Source organism: Macaca thibetana, chromosome 3 (genome assembly GCF_024542745.1).
Source record: "Macaca thibetana thibetana isolate TM-01 chromosome 3, ASM2454274v1, whole genome shotgun sequence".
In the NCBI taxonomy this organism is placed as follows: Eukaryota; Metazoa; Chordata; class Mammalia; order Primates; family Cercopithecidae; genus Macaca; species Macaca thibetana.
Genome location: NC_065580.1, coordinates 15,128,746 through 15,134,126, shown reverse-complemented (window position 1 = coordinate 15,134,126; position 5,381 = coordinate 15,128,746).

The window sequence follows — 5,381 nt, the reverse complement described above, 5'->3', positions numbered from 1 at the left end:
CCCGGATAAGTAAGCCCCTTCCATGTCCCAAACTGGATCGGCGTTGCAGTCATGGTGTCATCGAAGGCACTGATGCAGTAAACCCCCAGGGCAGTCCTGGTTCTGGATCAATCTGTGTCTCAACACCAGAGTCCTGTAGGACATTTCCTAGTGGTGCCAAGGATGGGTGAACTCCTACGGGATCCCCAGGACAAGGACAGAGCCAGCTCACTGTATTGAGGAAACATGGAGCCAAGCCAGCATGCAACAGGTAGCCCTCATGGGACACAACCACGAGGCAGGCTTGGCCCTAGCAGGAGGCAGTAATGAGCACCTGGCCCTTGTCATTCACCATCACGGGGAAGGTAGATTCTCTAATAAGGAGTTCACTGGGGTCGGGGACTCTGGGGAGATCTTGTCACTCCATCCATGAGGGCCCTGAAAGCAGCAGTGGGAGTTGTTGCCATGGTTCTCTCAGCTGCTGCAAAGGAAAGTACGGTGAATGAATAAACGACAAGCAAATGGATAAATGCAAGTTACCCTCGTTCTTACAGCGCCATGCCTGATAGAGCTTATAGCCAGACTCATGGAGGTTCTATGTAGTTACCTTTCTTGATTTCCCAGACTCTAGAACTCTTTATGAGTACAGTTTCTAAGAAGGGTCACTCTCTTGATTTATTTTTACTATGCAGACATCACCTCTTATTCTCTCTTATTCTTTCCTTAGCTCCACCAACTTAGATGTTTTCCACAGCTCTGTCCTCCACCACTCAACTCTCCTTTCTTGTAGCCCCTTCCTTGCATCAGGGATTACATTGACAGTTGTCCTTCATTTGTAACAGCTGTAAATGATCTCCATCGTTTACCCCTTGCCTGGACCTTAAATCGATCTGCTTAAGGAGCATCACACTTATCAGCTGAAATCTATATGGAAGAAATTGAACTTATGTCTACCCGCTCCACGGTTCCTCTTAGAGAAAATTCTTAAGCTTACTTTTCCCATCTTTGTCGGGAAGATAGTATAACCTTGAGGGGTTTTCATGTGAAGGTTGTTGGAACTAATACTACCACTGGTTTTCTCAGAGCCTGGGATATTATAATATCAAAAGAGAATTCCTGTACTTTTATCTTTCTTCCTGGTTTCTCAAAATGATAGGTACCACCAAAGCCTTAGAATCACGATTGCCCTCTTCCTCTCTGCCCTTTGCACACTCATTTTCGAGCTTTGTCGAGTGCTTGTTCATTTCAGTTTCCATGCCTATTGCCACGAACCTGGGTCAGGATTTTGATCTGGAAATGCTGGCTCTCTCATAAACTCCCTTGATAAGAAGCCCTCAAAGCTTCACCACGAATAACACATGAGTGCTTGGGACTTCTTTCATCCTGGTAGCAGAGGTGTCCTGGATCTGCCTTGGGATGGTTTTTTGAGCTTTTCTTTTATTACCTCTCTCAAGACGGATTGAGTATCCCTTCTCTGAAATGCTTGGGATCAGAAGTATTTCAAATTTCAGAGTTTTTTCAGATTTTGGGATATTTGCATATTTATAATGCATTATGTGTATATGTGTGTGTGTTTGTGTGTGTATATATATATAAAATGCAGTAAACCCCCAGGGAATCTCCTGGTTCTGGATGTATTTTATTTTATATATATATGATGAGCTATCTTGGGAATGGGATTCAAATCTAAATATAAAATTCATTTATGTTTCATAATAAGTTGTACACACACCCGAAAGTAATTTTATATAATATTTTAAATAACTTTGTGCCAAAAGCAAAGTTTGTGTTAAGAATTAATGTGTGGAATTTTCAACTTGCAGAGTCACATCAGTGCTCAAAAGGTTTTGTATTTGGAGGCATTTTGGATTTCAGATTTTCTAGTTAGCGCTGCTCGGTTTGTACAGACTCTGTTCTGCTTGGGAAATTGGAACATGACCTGTGGTTTCTAGTATCTGTCAGGTCATTTCCTGTAGAATTTCATTCTCTCCCTTTCTTTCTTTCCCTTTTGCCAATTCTCATTACTCTAATTTTAAATTATTAGTAAGAGGCAGGTGAAAGTGTTGCTGTATTTGTTCTCAGGACAATCTTTTTTACAGAAAGCACTGGCCAGGGGATCTTTAGACCCATGAAACATGGTTTCAGTCCATTCTGAAGCCAGGATGTGAGCAGGCACACAGCTGAGATGTACACTCTGTTGACTGCTCATGGGGACTGAATAACACCTTTCTAACTGTTGAAGTTGGTGGAGAGAGGGAAGGAGAATTGTGTTTATTATGAGAATCAAGGAGGCTAGAGAAGGAGTTTCAGTTTCAGAATTAGCCCATACTCTATAAGCTCTGGCAGGTAATTGGTTTTCAAATGGTGAAAAGACCCCATTACCGCATTGTGAGTTTAAGGACGACTAGGAGTGAGTATTTCCTTCTGTGGGCTCCTTCAGTGCCTGCAGTCCAGACTAGCTAATACTCTGCCCAGTAAGCATGTCCTTCGACTTATCAACGGGGTGGCCAGAGACATGTGCAAAACCACTCTTGCCTGGACAAAGGAATGGATTGCTTTGCTGAACAAATCCTGGAAGTGTACTGTTCAATCTCTGAAGAAACTACTTTAGAGACAACAGTTAAGTATTTAGAGAAGTATAAAAATTCATCTCCTAGCTTCGCTTGAGGAGAAGCAGAGGTATGCTTGGCTGGAGAAGGACTTGGGAGAACAGACAGGTACAGGGCAATATGGCCATTGTAGTTTCATCCGAGGTTTTAGGTGTAGTTGGCATCCATTTTCCTTTCCCTTTACCAGGAATCATAAGGGGAGAGAGGAATGTGATGGATCACCAAGCTGGTGATAGATACTGGTGAGCATATGGCTGTCCATACACAGGGCAGGTACCTTTCCACTCAACATACCAGCCTGAGCATCTATGACTGTGGGGCAGGGGATGGGGGTCAGGGCAAGAACTCTCAGGATGAAGAGGCAAGGGTGAAGATTCAGGTTGGGGAATAGTACACATTTCTATTCAAAAGTCAGCCATGACGTAGCCGCCTTAAAGCTAAGGAGGAGGTTTAGTTACAAAACGAAAAAATGAAACTATCTACAGACAGCCCCCATCCTGGTTACTTGACCAAAGTTTGAGCTCCCTGGTGGTGGGAGGAGGGAGAGACATGAGTGGAATCAGTGAGAATGAAGCGTGAGATTCCCTGACAGTGAGAAGGCAAAGCGGTTGTATGGGTTCTGTGAGGACAGGATGTAGCCAGCCTCTGTGAAGTGTCCCAGAGGAGGACAGAGATTTCAGGGAATTATGAGAAAGGATTTATGTGCTATGTTTAGAGAAACTGGTCCAGTCACTGGAGATGTCTGTGAAGATGTCCCAGCTTAAGGGGGCAGCAGAACCATTTGATTTCAAGGGACCATGGAGTTGTAAACAGTGGGCCTCTTAACTGTGGCCAATGTTGACCAAAGACTAGAGAAAACTTCCTAAATGTCTCTGCTTCACTTAAGCACTTTTACAAGATTCTGAGCTTGATTTCAGAGATTCAATTCCAGTGTTTAATTGCTGGACAGCAGTTTGCCTGCTAGTTCAATAGGAAGTAGGCTGCAAGTAGTAGAATTTAATGTAATTGAAAGAAGATATAGTAGGTGACATTTCTTTCCCTCTTGAGGTTGTGGAGTAAGGATCATGAGAACAGAAACAGATGGTGCCTTGTCACCACTTGCATGACACTTTGAAGCAATTCAATCACCTTGGAGCCTAAAGCTCTGACCGATGGTGGTGTCCCCTTCACACATTCCATATGTAATTAAAAACCAAACCATTTACTCAGCTAGAAAAGAAAAACAAAATCCTGATTTTTCTTTCGGTGACTACTTCAATTTCCTTTTTGCAATATCAAATACAAAAATTCCTTTGGAAATTATTTTATTTTTGTTGTTGACGCATCTTCTCTGCTGCTGTGTGGCTCACCCGCTGGATCTCTGGTGACATAGAGCAAGTTCTTTTATTTCTCAGGTCATAGTTTTCTCACCTGCAGTATAACATGGCATGGATAGTAAATTTCTCTCAGCCCTGATTCCCTGCCTACCTATGGCAGCAAAACAGACAAAATCAGACTCGTGTATGATAAGACCAAAGAAGGATAAATGCGGCTAGATCTAAAGAAAGAATCAGAGTATAAGGAAAATCAGAAACAGAAAAGAGATGAATAGCAAGGAATGCACTTTGGGCACCTGGAGGCTTCAATTCAAACACACGTGTTGTCTTTCACTAACGCAAAAGCTTAACAGCTCAAACTCCTCAGGGTCACCAGAAGCCCCAGGCTGACCACTGCCAGCTTCAACACACAAAGAACATCGGTGACACCTGCCTCCATGCCTGCAGAGCAGGAACATTTGTATTCCAGAAACAGTCGGAGGAGCTCACCTGGATGTCTGGATGTCCCGTGGATGGCTCAGATCCCGTGGGAAGGAGAAGAGACACCTATGTGGAAATGACAAGTGGATGATCTGGAGATGCTATCTATAGGGAGAACGAGTGACTCTCTTTGGGAATATCTTTCTTCCTGCTTCCTTTTGAAAGGGTGATGTTGGCTGGGAGGCTTCTCTGAATACCTAAAGCACACTCAGGTGGTGCCTCTCATAAGTTCTTGGGCTATTTCTCATGGAGTTTGGGTGTGCATCCCAGACTGAAGCGATGTAGGCTCTGAGATTTTCCTTCTTCAAGTTTTTTTCCAGTTGTTGGCCTTATGCTCTGCATGATAGCACTGCTCTGTGGTGAGCAAGGGAATCTCTGCAAAGCCTCTACCATGTGTAGTGAGGAACGCTGATAAATATCACAGGAAATGGTGGTTGTCAGAGGTAAAACCATTTTTAAAATAAGCAGAAACAGTGAGGTCTATGACTACTCTGGGCCTGTTCCATTGGAGCGTCTCCTTGGAAGAAGCTCCTGGGTCTGTGCTGATGATTCGGGAAGAGCCAAAGTTCTGGAATTCCCTTCACCAAGAGTGAGTATTTCACACACTCATTCACTGGAACCCATTCACTAATCCAGTTACTTGTGTCCATAGTGATTAATTTGCAGAATTTACTTGTTCCTTTCAGCTATTTGTATGACATATATGTATACTGTTCATTTGGTACAAAGTGCTTCAAATAATACATATTTTTAAAAGTTAATATTAGATACAAAAAAACACTGAAAATAAATGGAGCTAAACATCATATTAGGAAGTTAGATAATAATAGTAAAATAACACCTACCTCAAAAAGCAGAAGAAAGGAAATAATAAAACTAAGAACAGATATGATTTAAATAGAAGGTGGCAAGAACTAAACTCAAAATTGGTTCTTTGAAGAGACAAATCTTTAGTGTGACCGAGTAAGGAGAAAAGAGGAGTGACACAAAGTACCAA